At 43.5% G+C, this 24,848-nt stretch overlaps 1 long non-coding RNA gene across 1 annotated transcript; it reads left to right on the top strand.

Moving 5' to 3' along the window:
* The first annotated feature begins 18,089 nt into the window (after positions 1-18,089).
* On the top strand, positions 18,090-18,799 carry LOC126485095 (uncharacterized). The gene is made up of 3 exons (XR_007587906.1): positions 18,090-18,214; positions 18,373-18,483; positions 18,662-18,799. It is a non-coding gene; the product is annotated as an uncharacterized LOC126485095 (long non-coding RNA).
* The last annotated feature ends 6,049 nt before the right edge of the window (positions 18,800-24,848 follow it).

The raw sequence follows: 24,848 nt of genomic DNA, 5'->3' as shown, positions 1-24,848 counted from the left end.
AAGAGTTCAAACGTAGGGTGAATCTGCACTGAAGGCAGCATTAATGCTGTCAGGACGATATATATTACTGTATGTGTTGTGTCTGTTCTTTCTGACATGTCCAATGGAATGGACACCATTTATGATTCGGCAGCCATAAATATGTATTATGTCAATGAAACACAGACATCACCTGCAACTGAGCATTGAAATAACTTCAATGGTGACAAGTGAAAATTTATGCTGGACTGGAACTTAAACCTGGATTTCCTGCTACACTCAAGCAGTCGCCTTAACTGCTTCAGCTGTCTGAGCATGCTTCCCTGGATAATGGACCATAGATGCTATATATGTAGTGTTCGACAAGTTGATAAGTTAGGCTGGATAGGAAACCTGCATAGACAGCATAAGCAGTTAAGGTGGCTACTCACTTAAAGTGGAAAATCCAGCATCAAGTCTCCATGTGGCACAAATTTTCACTTGTTGGCACTGAATTTATTTCAATCCCCAATTGTTCTGATGTCTGTGTTTCGCTTAAATCATATATAATTATCCCTGCTGAATCGTAAATAGTGTCTGTTGGATGTATACTATGTCTGAACTTTTGCAGAAAACAGGTGAAGCTGCGAGCAATAAGGATAATGGACAGTGAACGCTACATATCCAGTGAATGAACAGTTAAATGCACATTTACAGTGGAAAGTCATATCTGACACCACAATAATTGATGGTGAATTTTTTAACTGAAAACATATACTACACACTATCTCAAATAAGTACAAGAATTGGAACTAGGCGCATGTAAGTGAGGTAGTAGAAAACCAAGTGAATGAATAGCTTTATCCACCTAATGAACATCTTCTCACCAGTGAATGAACATAATTTTATAAACACAGTTTTAAGGCCAGTTAGCCGACGGGGTGGCCGAGCGGTTCTAGGCGCTGCAGTCTGGAACCGCACGACTGCTACGACCGCAGTTTCGAATCCTGCCTCGGGCATGGATGTGTGTGATGTCCTGAGATTAGTTAGGTTTAAGTAGTTCTAAGTTCTAGGGGACTGATGACCTCAGACGTTAAGTCCCATAGTGCTCAGAGCCATTTAAACCATTATGGCCAGTTACAAGTTAACAGTAAATAAGAAGCTCAAGTATTTAATCAGTTTTATATTTTATTGATTAGTATCGTAACATGAATGTCAGAAACAAAAATTTCCATAGGAAAACACAGAGTAAACGCAAAAAAACTGTCTTTTACAATGACCACGAAAATAAATATGCTCGTAATATAACACACACACACACACACACACACACGAAAATAAATATGCTCGTAATATAACACACACACACATACACACACACACACACACACACACACACACACAATGGTAATACAGCTCGTATAAACACAAAAATGAGATTTTATGGCAGGTAACATTGACTCAACCTGATAAGCCTTTTACAATATTATATAGTTCTGCTTCTTTTCTTATGACAACACACATATAAATAAATGTTAATTATTTCATCATCACTTTTCTCAGTCCAGAAACTATAATGTTCATAACACTCAGACTTTTTTATACTTCTTCATTTTCTCAACTATGTAAGTCTGAGATATATGTGATTGACTTTGGAAGCGAAATTATCTCTTGTACCCCCTCTCTCTGCTACAATATCTTGTCCTCTTTCTTGAGCCATTTAGAAAGTGCAAAGTAATGCATAGATTTGCGACTTGCTTTAAATGTTCAGAAATATAAAATTCTGCATGTCACAAAACGAAAAAACATAGCACCCTATGACTATAATATCAGTGAGTCACTGTTAAAACTGACCAACTCATACAAATACCAGGGTGTAATACTTTGTAGGGATATTAAATTTAGTGATCACATAGGCTCAGTCATGAGTAAAGCATATAGTAGACTTCGGTTTATTGGTAGAATACTGGGAAAGCGAAATAAGTCTACAAAGGAGATTGCTTACAAATCACTCATGTGACCAATTCCATCATATTACTGAAGTGTGTGGAACTATATACAAAGAAGAGCAGCACAAATGGTCATAGGTTTGTTTGATCTGTGGGAGGGTTTCACAGGGGTACTGAAGGAACTGAACTGAACGACTTTTGAAGCTAGACTTAAACTATCCCGAGAAAGTCTATTAACAAAGTTTCAAGAATCGCCTTTGAATAATGACTCTAGGAATGTACTGTAGCCCCATAAATATCACTGACATAGTGACCGTGAAAATATGACTAAAATAATTACTGCACACACAGAGGCATAAAAACACTCATTCTTCCCACAACCCATACTTCAATGGAATGTGTAAGGATGAGCTAGACAGTAGGGGATTTTACTTTATTATATTAGCTTTCAAATGGTAACTTTATTTTTCTTGTTACGGCCAAGCCTGAGCCGATAGCATCGCCTGCTTGTAATTTTTCCATCCCATGGTCCAGTAACAGGAAATCAGCACCAAGGTAGGCAATCTTGATAACGCGCCTCCCTCGTGTGTCGAAGAAGTTACGCCGTCTCCATAACGCTGACCAGACCAAGCTCTGGAAAGTTCCATTGCCGCCCCCGCAGGTTTCTCGGTCCTGACCAATCACGGCGGAGGAAGCCGCGTGGCGTGTTGAATGTACCAGACAACCCGCCGCAGGGTCCACTCTCTTGGACGCGTTCCCTGTAGCAGTGAACATCTCCTGCTTCTCGTCGTGCTGTGGCGCCGTGGACATATTTTTCGCAGCCAGCACGCCACTTGGACTTACCCGATTGGCAGACACCAACTTCCGATAGCTTCGCGAATTATGTTTCGCCAAAGTCTACACTCTGGTTCCCCCTTGCCTCCCTAGTTCTGACGATGTGACCCTTCATAAGGCAAAAGTGGTCAGTAAAAGACCTGTTACTTCAACTCTTTTAATCATTCCTACACGTCCACAGCCTTCCCATCCGATGATCCTGTACATTTGGTGTCAGAAGTGGGATCCGTTCCTGTAGCGACTTTCTCGCTATTTCCAATTCTCCCGGCGAAACGCCGAGTATTTCATGCATACAATGCGCCAATCGGCCGCCACGTTTGCTCTGCATAGGCCGTGACAGAGCCCGTAGAAACGCACAGGGCGTGCACTGTAGTGACACAGCCGACAGAGTCCGCCGAAACGAGTGAGGCAGTCTAAGCCAGCCAGCCAACCGAGCCGGACGTCGTCGCTTCAGCCGCCGCCGGCATGCAGCCACACCGCCCACAGTCGCCCATCGCAGCAGCCACTGCCGAGGGGCCTGCGCCGCGTACCGGTCGACACAGCGTCGCCTATCGCCATTGCATCAGCCACAGCCAGTGGGTCCAGCATCTGCCAGCCCGTACCACTGACCGCCGTCGGCATGTCGCCTGTCGCCACCACTCCATCACGCCGTCGCCACCACCAATGTGTCACGCCGACTCCGCTACTTATCTAAGTAGCAGCGCCGTTTCGAACAGTAACGTCATGAGTCGTTCGCCGCTGGATGAGGAAACATTGTGATCATCCTTTTTTGTAACAATTATTTTTTTGGGCACTAGCGTCCCTTAAATTTGTAAACATGCCGAAGGAAAAACCTCACGGGAGAGACCTTCCTGAAAAGGCAGCTGTCTCGCAAGACTCGCTCGAAGCCATAAATGCACAAACGCACCAATTGTTCACACAAAATCAAGAATTAATTGAGCAAAACTGCGTCTTGAAACAGATGCTGGAAGCCAGTGTGCAACCTTCAGTACCTGTGGCCAGTTCCATGCCTGTAACCAATGTGCCATCAGTGACACCTAATACTAATTCTGTCACTAATGCGACTGCCACAATCTCAGCTAACACGGGAACTGTAAGTAATTTTCCTGCAGTTGATTTCATTCCCACCTTTTCCGGGAAGTCAAACGAAAATGTGGCTATGTTCATACAGAATATTCGCAGTGGGGGTCGCACTTGTGCCTGGCTGGATTATCTACTGGTCAACATAGCCAGATTAAAGTTGACAGGGAAAGCCCGAATGTTTATAGAAACAGTGGACAAACTGCGCGATACATGTGACATTGAAGTTTTGGCCCATGGACTAACTATGCGTTATACTGATACCAGAGGTACCAGATACTATAGAGATACTATATATAGAGATACTCTAGAGATACTATAATCAATTATCAACCCTTAGGCAGAAGACAAATCAAGATTTTGATGCTTTTCCAGATCGCATATGATCTTGTCGTACCTACTAGCTAGGCGAAAATGCCAGTGAAAATAGAAGTTTGCACTCAGAAGCGCAAGCGCATGCAATTGATGTGTTTGTTTATAGTATTGATCCCTGCATCGGAGCAGAAGTTAAAGCAGCCTCCCTCACCTCACTGTTTGAAGCTGTTTGTTTGGCAATAGTAAGTGAAGATGTATTGCGCTTCTGCACTGCTGCACCGCGTCCGCCGGACCCAGTACTGGTTTCAGCAAGGGAAGTATTTTGTCAGCATTGTGGGAGACACAACTACACAGCAATGCGCTGTCGTGCACCTTTCTGCACTATTTGCTAGACTGTAGGCCATACTAATAATGTTTGCCCCACAAAGTCACTATTTTCTCACCAGATGCACGGCCACTGCTGTTAGATACAAAATGACATGCAATTGACTGAAGAAGCCTTAGTGAGACAAAAGAATTAACTGACAGAAACTACCATCGTTACTATATGTTCATTTAAGTTGTGCATGTTAGTTGTAAGTACACATAAGAATTGACAACCATTGGTAATAGAATTTAGGATGTCACATGTTAATGGGAGTGATTGAGGTTTTTGTAATCGTCTTGTCTTGTGCCATTTAATTGTCTCCAGTAATGTTGTAGCAATCGAGAACTGAAAACACAAATACATACTGGAATTAAGGGGAATATTGTCCTTGCCAATATAACACGCTGAGCTAAGGATCAGTTAATCTTGTTTACATCAAAGGGATTCACACTTCATCTGTTGATTTACTGAATACTGTATGGACACAGCCGTTAAAGCTTTACCATAAAAACATGACACTAACATGCCTTCGTCACTGCCAGTAGATCAGTGACAACATGCTATCATCAGCCTGCTATTTGAAATATGCCCCATTACATCTATGTTTTGCTAAATGTTCACATACCAATAATAGAAAGAATATGTATGTCCAAGTTAAACAACAAATATGTTACTTTAAAAGTAAAAGGAGTCTTCCTTAAGTGCTATTTTACAGTTTTCATAATGCAATGTTGAAGAGACAACAAAGTAAGTTTTTATAATGCAACGTGTTTTGGTATACCAAATACCAACATGGAAGTCGCGTAGTTAATGTCAAGCACAGTCTATTTATAAAGCGCAAGCCCTGCCCCTCCCTGCCAGCTGGTAATGCGACCTCCCTTACTTCCCTCTCTGTCCTCCCCCCCCCCCCCCCCTGCCCGCCTCACCACCAAGCGAGCGGCCATTACCGTTCGCCTACCCAAGCCCCACCTCCTCCATTGGCACAGGCACTATCTGCACCTTTCTCCTCGCCCCACTGGCAATTGTGTGGACCCCTAGCCGTCTGTGTCGTTTCTTCACTTTTCAATTTCTCAATATAGTCTGTTCTACCCACTGTTATCTATCAACTTTCAACTGAGCAACGTCTTTTGGAGTTTATTATCTGGGCGTATTCTAACACAAAACTATTCTGTCCATGTGAACTAACACAGTTAGAGTTTAATCTTTCATATCAAAGAAGAGTTCGCGATAACAGTGTTCCACACTCTCTGATGACAGCTGATCAGGCATCATCAGACGCGAACCGCATCTAGACCACAGCTAAACCGCCAGTAAGCGTAAATCTCCACTCAAAACTTGAGCCTTCTTTGACACTGTTTTTCCATTGTATTTTCCAGAGGATCTCTGACTACTAAAGTAGTATTATTTAATTGTATGACGTGTCTCAGGATGACCGGAGCAGGTGACATGGTTGGACCAGAGCGGGTGACATGGTTGGGGTTGTAGGGTGTGGCTGGGTAGAAGAAGGTGGCTGTTTCTAGCAATCTTCCTCTTTATTGTTGGTTCTTCCAATACATTTTCCTGTAGCTCAGCCCCACCGCTCGTGTCGTGGTGGAGACGTGCTGATGCATGCAACCCAGGGAGCGCGACGCCGTGCTCGGTCAGCGGCTGCATAGGCAGTAGGAGGTTAGCAGCACGAGGCCCCGCCAGGCTCGCAGGTGCTGTGGCTCGTGACGACGCTGGGAGTCGCCGGTGCAGCAGCGGGCAACGCACTCCGCCAGCCGTTCCTCGGGGACAGCGTCACTGATAACGACGATGTAACAGCGACCGAACGCCCAATCGGTCGAACCGAATGCCGACGCCCTCCTCTGATGCCCTTAAATAGTGCAGACCGCTGCTGAATCCGCCGCTTACGCGGGGATTGGTTTATTAGAACGTTCTCGATGAGTTGGCAACGCAACCGCGCCACACGTGGCCCTCGCCTGCGTAATTCTCCCAATGCTGCGTTCTGGCTATTGATGGTTGCCACACACATACACACATACCGACGCTCGTTGCAAAACTGTCACCTGCATAACGCGCCGGCCAGCCTTCGTCCGCCGTCTGCTGTGAGGCTGGAGCATCGCGCACTGAAACACACTAAATCACAATTTTTCACCATATTTCCTAACAATAACCCCTTGTCCTCTACACAAGGATAGACAGAGTTCCAAGCAACTAGCTGGGCCTGATGAGGCCAGCACCTAGGAATTATAGGGACAGCGAGTTAAGTCACAAATGGTGAGAGGATGAAGACGGCGAATTTGGTCGCACAGTAAAGTTTTTTTTTATGTGAGAGATGTCGAGTTTTAAGAAGAAGTAGGTAGCAGCTATCTTGGAATCGCAGCATTGTTGTATACACAGTTAAGTAGGCGATAGCATCGTGTCAACGATGCGCCATGCACTCTACCTTCATGAAGGAGAAATCCTTCAGAAATTACGCTCAATGTAGTTGTTTCTAATTCAATTCCCCGCGCTTTCTGTGTCCACTATGGAAATCTCTAGATTCTCCTCTCGTTATCAGCAGCATTGACATCCAATGACAATCTTTGCATTCAAGAATATGAACTCAAACCTAGCAGACGAGCTTATCTATTCCTACAGGAAAGGTAATACCTCTAGGGCCGTGTACTTTGCACATTGTGACTAGAGCCCGCAGAGCGCCCAGCTCATCGATTTATTCCTTCAATTTTCGGTTTCATAAATCGATCGTCTACCTACCTCTTTCATCTGTGTGTCATTGTCTCTTACATTTCCATACGACTTTCATCGTCCCGGGCAACGAGATGCCCCACCTGCACAAAACTGGTGTCATTTTTCTTTGTCATTTTCACACATGACTTTATGGTGTTTAGCAAATATAATAATGCGTGAGAAACTTCTTCTCATAATGTGAGCATTATCACACTTGGATTGTAAGCCCAAAGAGGCATTTAACTTTGTTTACTTATTGGTATGGAAAACACAGTAATTTAATATGATATTTGTGTACCTAATTTTTTTATTTTCATGTTTATGTAACGATTACGTTTGGGCTAAAATGGATTTCATAGGAACTTTGTTACGGGATGCAACTGACATTATGTTAAAACTTTAATTACTTTGTCCTACAAGGAGGCCGGTGTAGCCGAGCGGTTCTGGGCGCTGCAGTCTGGAACCGCGCGACCGCTACGGACGCAGCTTCGAATCCTGCCTCGGGCATGGATGTGTGTGATGTCCTTAGGTTAGTTAGGTTTAAGTAGTTCTAAGTCTAGGGGACTGATGACCTCAGATGTTAAGTCTCATAGTGCTCAGAGCCATCTGAACCTTTTTTTTGTTTTGTCCTACAGAATGCTAATCGTTTACCCTTCATTGATCAGTTAATAGGGAGTGTTAGGGTTAATTTTCGGGGATTGGGAAGGTGAAGCTGTAGAAAGTCCATTCTGTAGGGAAGGCCGAACGCATTTCTCCCTCCGGCGCCACAGTGAAGTACTGGAACAGTAGGGGATGTTGTGTTGGGTGGTAGGGGGTTTTTCTGTCTTTGGGTTGTGTCATCTTTGCCTCTTCAACTCCACACTTCTGAATCTTCTATTTCATTTCTTACTTTTCGTCAGAGTACCAAGCTAATCATCCCTCTGTTCACATGCATAAGTCTCTATTGCTGAAACCCTTCTCAATTACCATGTCGACATTTGTCATTGTTGACTGAAGCCTATTATATAGGAGGATCCGGGTAACAAGCTAGCATTTCTGCACTATTGAGGATACTAAATTTACTCGAATATGTTTTATGTATACTGCCTAACTACGTAATTGTTGTGACGTATCTATCACTTATGAACCAATTTACTAATGCATAATGTAATTTTAAACCGAACCCACTGTAACGACGTTTCTAGCATGTTGTCACACGTAATCCCACTTCTGACGCGCACCGCTCTGTTATAGCGCCATAATTACTGTTTTGTTGGTCATCGTTGAATAAACCATGTCGATTACGTACATCTATTTCCCTTTATTCAGTAATGCTATACCCCCTTTTTGTGACATTTGTATTCATCACTGCTCATTCTGAATCCCAGAAATCTCTACTCAAATCCAGAAATTTTTGTGCAGCATTTTGTTGTGCTTATTGCACAGTGCACTTGCACACTGCATGCCGCATTTGACTGTCGCAGCCGCTTCGGCTCCGCTTCTCAGCTACCACGTGCTGTTCTGATGTAGCGCAAGATTCGGCCTTGCAGTCAGCTGCCGCCCTGACATGGTGTAGTCTTGAAGTCATCTGTAGCGTGCCGCTCTATCATAGCCGCCACACTGACTCCAGCTGCATTACTAGTGCTACCACGATGTTAACACTTCATTCCTATGAACACAAAAGTCACAGACATATGAGATAGAAATCTCAAACAGTAGATTTCTAGCAAACTGTTCTTATTGTGATATTATTACGCCACTAATAAACTTTCATGCCTCTATAGCTTACTCACTTAGTTATCGCGCCTGTTTGCCAATGTTTTTATACCTGAAAGCTCGTTCGTGATTCCCTTGTCAACTGATTTGCCTGCTGTATCTAATATATCAAATGATCACCTGTTAATGTCAATTGATGATCTGTTAAAACATGAACAAGGGCAAATTCCTTACGTTCGCCTGCTAGCACACATAAATTAAAGCCAAACAGCCACTAAACTACATACAACCATTATACCCAACGCCACAGTAACCCCAGTCACTGCTATTCTTATTATTGTACTGGTATGGACCTCGTACAAAAAGGGATTTTGCAAACAATTAAGAGCGTCCCCTCCAATAGTTCCAGAATCCCAGCCTCAGGGCGAATATTGCCTTTGACTAGGAGAAAAAACCTATCAGGCATGTGCCCTCCCTTAGCTTTAAGAGTGCAATTGTGATATCAACTAATGTGGAAAAACTAGTGTAGCGTAGTGAAGTGCTCCCCAAGTGTTAACTCCCCTTTTAAATGTGTTTGAAACGTGTGAACCTCCCTTCATACCCCACTGCGTCCCCTCCAATAGTTCCAGAATCCAAGCCTCAGGGCGAATATTGCCTTTGACTAGGAGAAAAAGCCTATCAGGCATGTGCCCTCCCTTAGCTTTAAGAGTGCAATTGTGATATCAACTAATGTGGAAAAACTAGTGTAGCGTAGTGAAGTGCTCCCCAAGTGTTAACTCCCCTTTTAAATGTATTTGAAACGTGTGAACCTCCCTTCATACCCCACTGTGCTGAGTTCCAGTGAACGGGCTTGGCCACAGACATGCCCCCTTCACACCGGCAGCTTGTGCGCTGCCCGCTGAGAACAACACACCACGTCACCTTGTGCCACTCGCCCTGCATGTGACTTCTTTGGTGATCCGAATATGTTAATTTTATTTTAAAAAAAGAGAACATTTGGCATGTATGCTACATTGAAACCACACTTGTTCGCTCATTTAATTTTGTTCTGATGTTTTGCAACTAATGTGATTTTATTCTGATGTTTTGTAATGTTTATGTCTTGTTTTTGTAAACACATAATATGTTGTCATGCATAAGCCCTTTTGTGACCCCTAGGGGGTCCTTAGAGTCTCTACCCCTCCCATAGGTTAAGGCCCCTGCCGTCTTCTGTGGGAGCCCTTAATATCCAAATAATGTCCACTTTGTTTTGCAACCTAAAATGATATACATGTAAATTACTCTCTTTTTAAGCGAATTCACTTACGTTCTCCGCTCTCACGGAAGGGGGAGGACTGTAAGGATGGGCTAGACAGTAGGGGATTTTACTTTATTATATTAGCTTTCAAAAGGTAACTTTATTTTTCTTGTTATGGGAAAGCCTTGGACGGCAGCATCGTCTGCCAGTAATTTTTCCGTCCCACGATCCAGCAACAGGAAGTCAGCACCAAGGTAGGCAATCTCGATCACTCGCCTCCCTCCTGTGCTGATGGAGTAACGCTGTGACGCTGACCAGACCAAGCTCTGGAAAGTTCCATTGCCGTCCCTGTGGGTTTCTCAGACCTGACCAATCAGGGCGGAGGAAGCCGCGTGGCGTGTTGAATGTACCTGGACGCCTGCTCTCTTGGACGTGCGCCCTGCAGCAGTGAACATCTCCCTCTTCTCCCAGTGCTGTAGCGCCGTAGACTTAATTTTCACAGCCGGCATGCCGCTCGAACTTGAACGATTGGCAGACAGCAACTTTCGTTAGATTCACTAACTATGTTTCGCCAAACTACGCTCTGGCTCACCCTCGCCTCCCTAGGCCTGATGATGTGATCCTTCATAAGGCAAAAGTGGTCAATAAAAGACCTATTACTTCAACTCTTTTAATCATTCCTTCACGCCCACAGCCTTCCTATCTGACCGTCCTGTACAAATGGGAAGAAACCCTAATAACTGATACAGTGTGATGTATCTTCTGCCAGTCACCTCATAGTGGTTTGCAGAGTGTAGATGGGTTTTATCACCTCCCTGAGATGAGCTTGCTGTTGGGGATTTACAGTTCTGATCCTGAGAACGACGAATACCTTGTGGTAAATTCAAAATTAGTTTCAGATTGAAGAGATGTAATCTTCTAAAACCATTTCATCTGTTTGACTGTCTGAGGGACATCTCCTTTCTGGTGTCACAGAAATGGTTGCTTGCAATGCACTGAGATCAGCAAATCTTTCAAATTTGCTTTCAAGTGGTCCTTTTGAGTGAATTAATGGTTCACCTAAAATATTGTTTTGCTGATTCTGCCATAAGCGTACTTTTTCCACATGGAAAACAAAACTGGCTCTTGAATCTCAATGGTTCTTGATTCATCAAGTAAAGCTGTTTTCAAAAATTCAATTGTATCTGTAGCTAATTCAAATTCCATAATCTTTAGATACGTACAGGCTTTCTTCTGTGAATACAACTTTCCTTAATCCAAGGTGTTTCCATTGGGTCTTGATGGCAAGTCTGCATGCAATTGTTGCAATCTAAATTTTCAACATTGAAAGAAAGGTTTCCACATTTTTAAAAGCTTTCTATATTTTCTCTTCATCGACAACAGATTTAAACGCTTCTGTGAAGGGAGAAGCAAAATTTGCCTTCGTAATTGTCTTTGATATATCACTCTTTCGTTTCCAGCATCTGGCAGTATTCTTGCATGATGCTTATGGTGGCTGGAAAACAATAACATTGCAAGGCTGAAGAACATTTGTTGCACTTGGCGGCAAACTGAAAATAGGTACACTCTTCTCTGAATGGAACTCACATCTGTGTTTAAAGACTTAAGTCCAACCAAAACAAAGGAAAAGTGACATTTTTCCAGCAACAAGGGATAAAAGCAGTTGGCACCATACTCACAAGAGGTTGGTGCACCATCCAGCGTGTGCATTATCATGTAAGGGTGGTCAGTAATAGCACACTTTAAATATCGTAAATGCATTTATTAGACACCGAGGCAAGAAGAACAAACATAGCTGTACACAAGTTGGGTACCAAGAGAGGACATAGAACAAAGGCAGTTCAAAGAAGTCAGAGTCAAAGATAGGACACTCTGCGCCAGAGACGCCACAGAGCATCCTTCCCCTGGATCAAATGGCTCTGAGCACAATGGAATTTAACATCTGAGGTCATCAGTCCCCTAGAACTTAGAACTACTTAAACCCAACTAAGCTAAGGACATCACACACATCCATGCCCAAGGTAGGATTCGAACCTGCGACCGTAGCGGTCGCGCGGTTCCAAACTGATGCGCCTAGAACCGTTCAGCCACACCGGCTGGCCCTCCTCCCAGCTGCACGGATCATGGTGGAGGGAAGCTTCGTCACTCAAATCCATAATCGTCATGCCAGCACAGTGGTTGCAGAGGGCAGCTGGCGCGAGAAGTAGGTGCATCAAAAACTGCACTGCATGCTGCTAACTGCTGCATAGGTGTTGAGTCATTAGTCGAAGGCAGGTCCGCAGCGTCGGGAGGCAGGGCAGCAGTGTTGGGAGGCAGGTCAGAAGCATCAAGAGGCAGGTTGGTCTGTGACCACGCCAGTTTCAGCCGATTAACAGACACGTTCTGTGGTCGTCCATGTAGGTGTATTAAGAATGTGTTTGCACCAAGACGAAGCACGTGGAAATGGCCCAGATAAGGTGGTTACAAGGCACAGAATCGTGACGCAGCATCACAAATTCACACGATGCAAGGTCATTGTGGATGAAAACAGGTGGGGTGGAGTGAGGGCGTGGCAGGGGGGTGCACATGAACCCGTTCAACCAGAGCTGGAAGATTCATAGTCTCAGCCGATGGTGAATCCTCCACGAATTCTGCTAGAAGGAGGAAGGGCTCGCCATATAGTATTTCAATGAGCGATGCGTTCAAGTCTTCTTTATGGGTCGAGTGAATGCCCAGCAGGACCCAATGGAGGGCCTTGGACCTTATGCCGCCATGGCACATAAGCTCAGCCTTGAGAGTGCGATGCCACCGTTCAACCAGACTGTTCGCCTGCAGGTGGTACTACACCGTGGTGTGGAATTTAGCAACACCACAGAGTTTGCACGGTTATGCAAGGAGGATGGACTCAAACTGTCATCCCTGGTCAGTAGTGAGAGACAGGAGACAGCTGAAATGAGCGACCCATGCCGAGACGAAAGAACGAGCGATGGTCTCAGCCGTGATGTCAACAAGAAGGACCACCTCGACCCAGCAGGTTACACAGTCGATGATCGATAAGATGTATCTGTAACCCTTGGAAGGGGGAGGGGACCAACAACGTCGATGTGGACATGCTGAAGACGCCCTCTTGGAACATCAAATTTGCCTAATGGAGGTTGAGCGTGCCTGCCAACCTTGCCACGCTGGTATGATATGCATACGCAGGTCCAAATGTTACAGTCATGCTTCAAGCCAGGCCAGACAATGTGCTCAGTAACCAGCCTCATAGTGGCTCACGTTCCAGAGTGAGCCAAGCCTTGCAAAGCAGTAAAGATCCCATGATGAAGGGTGGCAGGGACCATGGGGTGGGGAGTGTCCATAGAGATGTTGCAAAGGACTGGGGTCGTCGAACCTTGTAGGATATGGGGTTACACAGAGAGTGATGACTTGTTGCCCAAAATTAATCGCTGTCTCTCGTCGTCTATAGCCTGAAGTTGGGCGATCTCTTCCAGATTCAACAGTGCAGTTTGCATACATATGCAGGATAGGTAGTCTGCCACAACTTTCTCCACACCATGGATACAGCATGCGTCGGAAGAGTGCTGGCAGATGTAGTCCATATGACGGAAACACCTTGACGGAAGGTCCTTACCCAGGTTACAAACAGCGTCCTTGAGCGGCTTGTGATCTGAGTAGATCGTGAAAGGTCGCCCCTTGAGGTCACTACAGAAGTGTTTAATCACCTCGTACAATGTGAGGAGTTCACAGTTGAAAGCCGACCACTTACACTGGCTCTTAGTTAGTTTCTTTGATAAGAAGCGGAGCAGTTGGGTTGAGTCCATGGTGTGCTGTCGTAAAACAGAGCCCACAGCTGAGGCATCAGTTGTGATCGAGACACAGACCTCAGGATCATGGTGGGCGAGAGTAACAGCTTTTGCAAGTTCTGTTTTAAAGTTACTAAATGTGTCAAGCATGGGTTTGGTCCAGTCCAACTTCCGTTTCCCCATGGTGTTTTTGCCAGAGAGTGTGTCAGTGAGGGCCATTTGGACAGCGACAGCTTGAGGAATATGGCGGCAGTAGAAGTTTGCCATACCCAGAAAATGACGGAGCTAAGCATAGTCCTCAGGAGGAGGAACATCGAGTATGGTTTCGACGCGAGAACTCGTCGGACGGAGGCCGTTGACAGAGACAGAATGGCCTAGGAAGGTAACAGATGTGGAACAGAGTTGAGATTTATTATGGTTGATCACTATGCCATTGGCATCGAGGACCGAACGGACTGCATCAAGGTTAATTTGATGCCCCTCAGGAAAGGAGGAAAAGATCAGTATATCATCTAAGTAAGCAAAAGCAAATGGCAGAGGTAGCAAAATGGAATCAATGAACCACTGCCACGTCTGTGCAGCACTTTTCAGTCAATAAGGCATGTTATAGTATTCAAATGGTCCGAAGGGTGTGATGATGGCTGTCTTTGGAACATCCGGTATCTAACACAGAGAAAAACCTACAACCATGAAGTAATGATGCATGAAATCCTTGATATGAGGAATGGGGTAGTTATCGATAACTGTCCAAGCATTAAGACGCCTGTAGTACCCACACATATGTAAGGAGCCATCCTTGTTAGGAACAAGGTGGATAAGTGAAGACCAGTTACTATGGGAGGGGTGTAATCCTGAACGATTTATTTTGGGCGCAAAAATTTGGAAGCATTAAGGTGCCTGGCATCGTAACGTACAGAAGGGCCATCTGTGGTGTGAATTATGACAAGTGCCATTACTGATGGCTGATACTCGATAAGGGAGGCCGGCAAGAGGGGTCAAGAGGGGGGTCTGGAGGCAACGTTGGTTCACTGACTTTGCCTGATCGGGGCAGCATAGGTGGGGCGTCAGCTGTAGCCAACGATGGAAGGTGTGGTGAAGTAGCCACACGGTGCGAGAAATCCAGCGTTGCGCGAGCAGGTGCGTCCCGGAGATTCGTCTGCAGTGATGTGAAAACAGCAGCAGGCGGTGGAATGCTCGACACGGGAGAAAATTGGTGAGAAGATGCAGTAGATGCATGTGATGGTTCGCCTCATTGCGGTTCTGCAGATAGGTGACGTATAGTGCGCTGTGCATGTGAGAATTCAGCGGAGGCAGAGGCAATGCATGTGTGTAACGCATCATTCTGGATGCAGAGTTCATCGATTTGTGTGCGCACGTTCGAAAAATCAGAGAGCCATGTAGTAATACACTCGAGCAGAGATGCATATGTGGAAAGCGTAGCCAAGGAGGTAGAGAGCGAAGTCGTGCTGAACTTGACTTGTTTGGGTACAGAAAAGTAGAACCAGACATATGGCACAATGCAGCGGCCTGCAGGTCTGGTGAAAGTTCGTAATGGTGTAGAAAGTCGAACCCGATCACAGGTTCATCCACGTCAGCAACATGGAAAGTCCAGGGGAAGGTGTGGACTGGAGATAGGCTAAGCGACATCTTGATGGAGCCAAGGACCGCAATAGGCGAATGATTGGTGGCAATCAAAGCAAAGTTAGCAGGTGAAAGTGTGTTGCCAGCATGCTTGGCCGCGATAACGCTGACGTTGGCGCCGGTGACGACGAGAAAGCGAGTGCCTGATGACAAATCAGTGGCATAGAGGTGTTGCGCCACTGAAAAGAGTGATGCGGCATCAGACGGTAGGCCCCGTGACGGAATGTGGCAGGATGTGAAGCCTAAATGTGCTGGCGGAATCGTTTGGGTAGGCACATGGCGCACAGGGGAGGGGTCGGCAGCTGGCTGCATTGGGGCTGGTAGCCGCTTGGGCTGCTCCTTCGGCGAGGTCGGCGGCCATCGGAGACCACAGACAAGACCTCCTGTAGGTCGCTAGGTGGCAGCTCCTGACTGGCAGCTGAGGTGCTGAGGTGAAGGCGCTGGCCTCCGCCAGCAGAGCGCAGAACTGAAGATGCAGGCATGTCAACTGATGGTGATGGAGAAGTTGTCCATGACAGGCGGTGTCGGTGACGAATGACAGCGTAAGCTCGATCAACCATGTGTAAATGAGCCTTGAGTGGGTCAGCAGCATGAGACAGCAGATGAAGTTGTAGATCCGAAGACATTTTGACCATCCACTATGTCCAAAGTGCAGCATCAGGTAATGCTTGGCCGTAAATTAAAGCATGAAGGTGCTGCCAAAGCTGTGAAGGGGTATGGTCGTCGAGTTGCTCGTCATGAATAATGTGATGGATAGCTTCCACGGGGGGGCGGGGAGGGGGGTCGAGAAAGGCGCTCGTTGAGCAATGATTTCGCTATCGAATACTTGTGCGAGGTGGGTCTGGATGAGTGTGGAGATGGCTCACCAGGCAGACAAAACGTTTATCGTCGTTCGAAATAACGTGGTTATCCAGTAGGTGATTCACTAACATGAACCAAGTCTTTTGGTTCTCTTTTTGCAAAGCAAGCAGCTTAGGAAACCTGCTGGGTAACACATTTTGAGGCAGCACCGGCAGACAGAGATCCGTGCGAGCAGAGCAGGACACCCCTGAAACCAGAAGTTCAGTAACATTGGACGGTGCGTCGATCGAGGTCTGCGTGGGGGGATGGCCGCATGTAACACATGGTGTGGAGTGTGCAGGTGCAAAAGTGGCATGGTGTGTCCAAACTGCAGGCCGGATGACAAACGTGGCACAAGTGTAACGGCTGATGCCGTTGCAACAGCAGGCAGAAGGTGGTCGCGGTGCAACCACATTCGGACTGACGTAATCGGCGTGGTCGGAATGGCCGGCGCCGTTACGAAAGTGGGCTTGACCACTCGTGGTCACAAGCACAGTTAATATGATGCGTGGTACTAGCACCGAAAGACACTGGTAGACCCATTGTTTAGAAAACAACGTGGGCTGGCTTACAAAGTCCGTTAATGATGAAGAAAAGCACAAAATACCTCGCGATCACATGATGACGATGTCAGGGTCACCACTGTGGCTTGTCACGTAAGGCTGGTTGGTAATAACACACTTTAAATATCGTAAAAGCCACAAGACTAATTCACTCATGACAAAGAATATGTCAGGAGGAATCAATTGAGAAATGCTTTTTGGAATCCTTTTGTAAGAAAGAACTGTCATTGGTTTTATAATTTTTCCAGTAGCAGAAACATTAGCCAGTACAGCGACAAAGTCTTTCCCTTTGCCAGGAGCAATAGTAAAAAAATTCTTATGGTTTTTTGGGTGTAAGACTCCTGCAACATTCAACTCCTGTCTCATCAGTGTTAAATATTCAGCTACCATCAAGGAGAATGTCCTGATAATTTTCTTCTTGAAAGTATTTTTCAAGCTCCTCGAGCCAACGTTCTATGAAGCCTTCAGTCAAACCTGCTTTTCCTTTCGATATGATTTCCGCATTACGACATGAAATAGCTGGATTTCTTTTAAGAAATATTTTCACCTATTTCTCTCCTGGCCTATAATTTGTAAAGGGATTCTTCTTCCTGTATCCGCCATAAATTTGTGCACAGAATCTTTCACATCATCTGGACGCATTGGAAAACCAGTTTTTGCTTTTACTAATATACAGTATTCCAGGAAATGGTCTTCTTGTGCTATTAAGATGTGGGTTGTCCCCATCTGCCTTCCTTCAATGCTTTTGGCACTTACCTTTGTTGATAAAGTCGCTTTTGAAACATTGTGCTGTGCTAATGCTTTATTTAAAATCAAGATTCCAGGTTTTACTGCCTGTAATGCATCATCTAATCGCTTTTATGAATGTTTAAAGCTACTGAATTTTCTTCTGTTTCACTGTAGGTTCAATTCTTCGTCAGACATCTGTAAAAAAGAAAACAGACTATCAGGTTGATCTGAGGTAGTGATGGGCTAAACTGCGATTTTCCGATATCAGTGATTTCTGTGAATGCTACTTTTCAGTATCTGTTATTCTTAACTGTGATTTGTCGCAGTTAAGGAACCTAGGTCGTGTATCTCTTCGCCACTGCGATTTCTGCTACTTCCGCGATTTCTGCTACTTCTGTGATTTCTGCTACTTCTGCGATTTCTGTGACTCCTGCGATTTCTGCGACTTACCACCGTATGAAAAAGTTACATCTGTCCACACAGAAAATTGCATCTCAACAAACCTGTCATTGGTAAGTATGTTTAACGTTTGTTCTTCCGTTGGCTTTAATTTTGTCTTACAGAAACAACTGTGAAAATATTAATAGTGTAATTAATATGTAAGTAGCCATACAGTAGCGTAATAGTTCGTCTTTATAAAATGAATTCTAACATATTGTTATGTTCACAGGTACGCGAACTACATTTCAGTCACTCAGTAAAGTGATAACTCAAAATATCATTGTCAACAGATCTGGAGAAATTGCAACTGCGTCTTTAGACCGTTTTCGTCAGACGAGAGGTTAGTTTCTAAGTGTTTCGATGGACTTAATTACTTCAGTGAGATCGTTCTTGCAAATGTGAAATATACCCCATTGAGTGGCTTTCGTTAGAGCAAATTTTAGCAATCTACGCTGTCAATTATATTGCTTGTAATTAGTGACAGCAAAAATTGTTTAATAATCCTTGTGATTTTATAGACACAGTTCTGACTCTGATTCCTGGTTGCTGTACGTATCTATCCACATCAAGGCTGTTGAGAGAGACTCGTGAAGATTCAAGACAGCTCTTAGAAGATTTTGCAGTTTAAAAGTGACATAATTGTGAAATAAGTGTGCAGATGAGTGAGTAAACTGTGTTTTATTGAAGTTGTTGTGCGATTTTAAAGGAATAATAAATGTTAAATACAGTGAGTGAATAATGAAAATCTCATTTTCCACATGTTTAAGCCGTCCTATACCCGTAATTTTCCGCCACTTATTTACTGGTAAACACTAGTTGGAGAGTGACATGCCTCCCCCCCCCCCTCCCTTTCTCCACAATCTTGGTGTGACACTGACCTGTAACATATCCCAAAGTCTACAATATGCATTTTGAGGCTGTTGATATGAAAGTGGGAAGTACAGATCTTCCATTTAAATCAGGAATAGCTTAAGTGCATTACTTGAAAGTAACACAGGAAAAGCTTACTTATGTAGGTGGTAGTAGTGTCGGCAAAAAGTTCTTGTGTGTGAAGTTGCCATGTAGAACACCAGGTGTAAAACTTTTATCCCGAATCTTGAACTGTGTCGGAACAAAAGTGAGGCATTCATATGACCCAATAATACTGTTTTCATTTCACTACACTTATACAGATGTCTGAGTTCCTCTGTGTTAACATTGCAAAGTCCTGTAGGCATGTGGAGTATTACGCAAAACTGTCATATTGGAAGCAGAATCAAACACATTTGTTACGTTACTTGATATTTTCAGGAGAAAAAGGCAATGCCGCTTCTTATTAATATAATACTTTCAGAGTCACAGCTGTGTTTGACCAACCATAACTGATGCTGAATGTGCATGTCGTCATATAATGTGAAGGGCTTATTTCAATAGTGGTACAAGTCCATTACCTCCACTTTTCTGTCTATAATGCTTCTGAAATTAATGATCCAAACAAACATAAATAAAGGTTCATCTCTAGCAAGAAGCCATATGCTTGAATATTTCTGGTATCTCAACTGCAGATTTTTCAGCGCTCATTTAACTTTACGACTCTGTACTTCAAAATGATCAAAAATGGACTTGTACCACTAATGAAATAAGTCCTTCATATGCACACAAAGCACACCGATCTCGTGAGGCACAAGGCTCTCATAACGAAGTACGTACGTCGGTCAACAGATGGCATTAGGAAAAGAATGTTAACTGCGCTTTTTAGTTGCTACTTGCGACTCTTAGTTGCGATTTGTCACAGAAATCGCAGTTTCTCGGTAGCGAATAGCGTAGTATGAACTTTGCTCAACAGATGGCACTGCTAACTGCGCTTTTTAGTTGCTACTTGCGACTCTTAGTTGCGACTTGTCACGGAAATTGCAGTTAGACTCGATATCGTATCGCAGAGATGCACGTAGTACGAACTTCCACCAACAGATGGCACTGTTAACTGCGCTTTTTAGTTGCTACTTGCGACTCTTAGTGGCGGCTTGTCACGGAAATCGCAGTTGGACTCGACTGCGAATCGCAGAGACGAGGGTAGTACAAACTTTGGCCAACAGATGCCACTGTTAACCGCGCTTTTTAGTTGCTACTTGCGACTCTTAGTTGCGACTTGTCACTGAAATCCAACGAGTTAAAAAAAATTTTAACTCGTTGCTGAAATCGCAGAAAGCAGTGCTAAATTCGACCAATAGATGGCTCACGTCTTTGAATGTGAAATACTACTTGCGACTGCTAACTGTGACTGAAATCGCAGTTAGATTCTGTAAAGTTGTTATTGTGATATCTGCGACTTCTCAGTCACTGTGATTTCTAACAGATACGCGATTTCCTGCCCACCACTAATCTGAGGGAACAGATCCAGTTCACAGAAAATGACACTGTGTCAAACACTTCTTTGAAGTTAACTGTTGTCTGGATTGGGGCTTAAGTTTAAGAATAGAAGTTATTGACACATATTTACTTTATACACGGTAATTATTTTGCATCTAGCTGGGTGGAATAATTTCTGGAAAAATCTCACAAGCCATGTTTATTCAATCAGAACCTGTATCACTCCTTCCACTGAATGAAAACACATTACATTTACATGCGAAATATTTTCTGAAGGCGAAAACGGAATTCTTGAAATCGTTTTTGCTGTCGTGTTTAGGTGTTATGGCTTGAAGCAGATTTGCTAGCCCAGTCAAATATGGCGCTTGGAAAACAGCTCTGCCACTTTCTGATTTAGTCAGTACGAGTTTACATGGGACCGAAAATCGACTGTGGAAGTGGAAATCCGGCACTTAGATCCAGATTTCCACAACTGATTTTGAAATGTTTACGTGACCAACCAGAAGCGGTATTGGGATACCACTTTACGTTATCCGGTTTCGGAAGCGCCATGTAAACACAGTGGCTGGGTGTTCAGTAAGTGGGCAAAGGTACAGAGAGTATTAAAAACTGAATGTAAAATATATTTGCCGTAGTGAGCGGTTTATTTAGGCTAATTTGGTTTCAAGAAGGTGTTAAAAACCCTAGTGAATTAAAAGACGTTCATTTGTCGGCAAATCTTGATTTTACTGTCCAGTTAGTAAACAACCCCCACCCCCACCTCAAAATAAAACACTTCTGATTTATTTTTTATCGTTCCAAATGTTATATATCCATTACAGTGTATACATACTATGCAAAACAAGCAACTATGTTTACCAAAATACTAATATTTGGAATAAAATGACTTACGATGCAACTCTTACCTTAGTACTGGACAGCAGTAAACAATAGCTACGTGTGCATCAAACAATCAAGTTGACGTCCAGTTAGCTGGCAGCCATATCCCAATTTGTCTATATAAGCAGGGGTTCACAGTAGCACTGACAACGGACTCCAGACGTCGTCGCCAAAGATTGGTGGATAACATTGGCTGACAGCTTCGTCACTATGCGCCCGATCTCATTTGTTGGATTTTGAGGATTTTGACAGGACTGATGTAGTTAGGTTGGAATCAGTTTTACGAATGAAGTAGGTTATATTTTAACCTCCAAGTATAGTGTAGATACCGCGACGCCTCTGTGCTAGGAGGCGAATGCTGCAGTGCAGATTTCACTCTTAAAATATGCATGTAAATGAGCTAAATCTGTCTCGAAAGGAACGTGGCGAGTACTGTACAATCTGTCCTCTGTTACTGGAATTATCAGACAAATTTTACGAATATACGAGACGAAGGAAAAAACACCAAGCCACAAAAGTTAAAAGCGCTTTAAGTTTGTGACACCACTTTCCTTCTCTCACCAACAATTAAAGCAAAGGGACGACCATCTTATAAACTAACTGGCCGTAATTGATGTTTTTCATATTTATACGCGTGATACACTGTACTAATGATCTCTCCAAATCACATTCTTCATAATGTTGTTTATTATGTTACACTGGCAGGATAAGTGACTTGGGTGTGTACAGTTTTTGCCAATGAGGTTTTGAGCACATAATGGTAATATATATATGGTGAAACTACGTGTTTCCATTACATAAAGAATCCATAAAATTTGCGAGTAAGCAAGCTACTAATATCTAACTAATGAAAGATAAATTTGTGGTTTCACAGCAACTCACTTTTTTATAAAAATGGTGAAAATTAATGCATTACTGGCAGGATATTCAGATAATCAGATTCTAGTACATTTCACTACATTCTAAACACTTACCCAGTGGATTTAATAAAGGGGGTAACAATATTCCTTGAGGCAGTATTATTTTAGATTTATTGTTGCTTTTAATAAAAAAAATCAACAATATTAAATTGTCTTTTAGTGCACTTGCACAGCTCCAAAATTCAGTATAGAAAAAATTAAAAATTTCATAGTATAGATAATTCAGGTGCAAGAGTGAAAATGTTGTTGTTGTTGTGGTCTTCAGTCCTGAGACTGGTTTGATGCAGCTCTCCATGCTACTCTATCCTGTGCAAGCTTCTTCATCTCCCAGTAGCTACTGCAGCCTACATCCTTCTGAACCTGCTTAGTGTATTCATCTCTTGGTCTCCCTCTACGATTTTTACCCTCCACGCTGCCCTCCAATACTAAATTGGCATTCCCTCGATGTCTCAGAACATGTCCTACCAACTGATCCCTTCTTCTAGTCAAGTTGTGCCACAAGCTCCTCTTCTCCCCAATTCTATTCAATACCTCCTCATTAGTTATGTGATCTACCCATCTTATCTTCAGCATCCTTCTGTAGCACCACATTTCAAAAGCTTCTATTCTTTTCTTGTCCAAACTATTTATCGTCCACGTTTCACTTCCATACATGGCTACACTCCATACAAATACTTTCAGAAACGACTTCCTGACATTTAAGTTTATACTCAATGTTAACAAATTTTTCTTCTTCAGAAACGCTTTCCTTGCCATTGCCAGTCTACATTTTATATCCCCTCTACTTCGATCATCATCAGTTATTTTGCTCCCCAAATAGCAAAACTTCTTTACTACTTTAAGTGTCTCATTTCCTAATCTAATTCCTCAGCATCACCCGACTTAATTCGACTACATTGCATTATCCTCATTTTCCTTTTGTTGATGTTCATCTTATACCCTCCTTTCAAGACACTGTCCATTCCATTCAACAGCTCTTCCAATCCTTTGCTGTCTCTGACAGATTACAATGTCATCAGCGAACCTCAATCTTTTTATTTCTTCTCCATGGATTTAATACCTACTCTGAACTTTTCTTTTGTTTCCTTTATTGCTTGCTCAATATACAGATTAAATAACATCGGGGATGGGCTACAACCCTGTCTCACTCCCTTCCCAACCACTGTTTCCCTTTCATACCCCCGACTCTTATAACTGCCATCTAGTTTCTGTACAAATTGTAAATAGCCTTTCACTCCCTGTATTTTACCCCTGCCACCTTTAGAATTTGAAAGAGAGTATTCCAATCAACATTGTCAAAAGCTTTCTCTAAGTCTACAAATGCTAGTAATGTAGGTTTGCCTTTCCTTAATCTTTCTTCTAAGATAAGTCGTAGGGTCAGTATTGCCTCACGTGTTCCAACATTTCTATGGAATTCAAACTGATCTTCCCCGAGGTCGGCTTCTATCAGTTTTTACATTCGTCTGTAAAGAATTCGCATTAGTATTTTGCAGCTGTGACTTATTAAACTGATAGTTCGGTAATTTTCACATCTGACAACACCTGCATTCTTTGGGATTGGAATTATTATATTATTCTTGAAGTCTGAGGGTATTTCGCCTGTGTCATACATCTTGCTCACCAGATGGTAGAGTTCTGTCAGGACTGGCTTTCCCAAGGCTGTCAGTAGTTCCAATGGAATGTTGTCTACTCTGGGGGCCTTGTTTCGACTCAGGTCTTTCAGTAATCTGTCAAGCTCTTCACGCAGTGTCATATCTCCCATTTCATCTTCAACTACATCCTCTTCCATTTCCATAATATTGACCTCAAGTACATCGTCCTTGTATAGACCCTCTATATAGTCATTCCATCTTTCTGCTTTCCCTTCTTTGCTTAGATCTGGGTTTCCATCAAAGCTCTCGATATTCATGCAAGTGGTTCTCTTTTCTCCAAAGGTCTCTTTAATTTTCCTGTAGGCAGTATCTATCTTACCCCTAGTGAGATAAGCCTCTACATCCTTACATTTGTCCTCTAGCCATCCCTGCTTAGCCATTTGGCAGTTCCTGTCGATCTCATTTTCGAGATGTTTGTATTCCTTTTTGCCTGCTTCATTTACTGCATTTTTATATTTTCTCCTTTCATCAATTACATTCAATATTTCTTCTGTTACCCAAGGGTTTCTAGTAGCCCTCATCTTTTACCTATTTTATCCTCTGCTGCCTTCACTATTTCATCCCTCAGAGCTACCCATTCTTCTTCTACTGTATTTCTTTCCCCCATTCCTGTCAATTGTTCCCTTATGCTCTCCCTGAAACTCTGTACAACCTCTGGTTCTTTCAGTTTATCCAGTCCCATCTCCTTAAATTCCTACCTTTTTGCAGTTTCTTCAGTTTTAATCTACTGTTCATAACCAATAGATTGTGGTTAGAGTCCACATCTGTCCCTGCAAATATCTTACAATTTAAAACCTGGTTCCTAAATCTTTGTCTTACAATTATATAATCTATCTGATACCTTTTAGTATCTCCGGGATTCTTCCAAGTATACAACCTTCTTTTATGATTCTTGAACCAAGTGT

This window comes from Schistocerca serialis, chromosome 6 (assembly GCF_023864345.2).
Source record: "Schistocerca serialis cubense isolate TAMUIC-IGC-003099 chromosome 6, iqSchSeri2.2, whole genome shotgun sequence".
In the NCBI taxonomy this organism is placed as follows: domain Eukaryota; kingdom Metazoa; phylum Arthropoda; class Insecta; order Orthoptera; family Acrididae; genus Schistocerca; species Schistocerca serialis.
The sequence above is the reverse complement of the archived record's forward strand: the minus strand, read 5'-3'. Positions and strand labels throughout refer to the sequence as shown.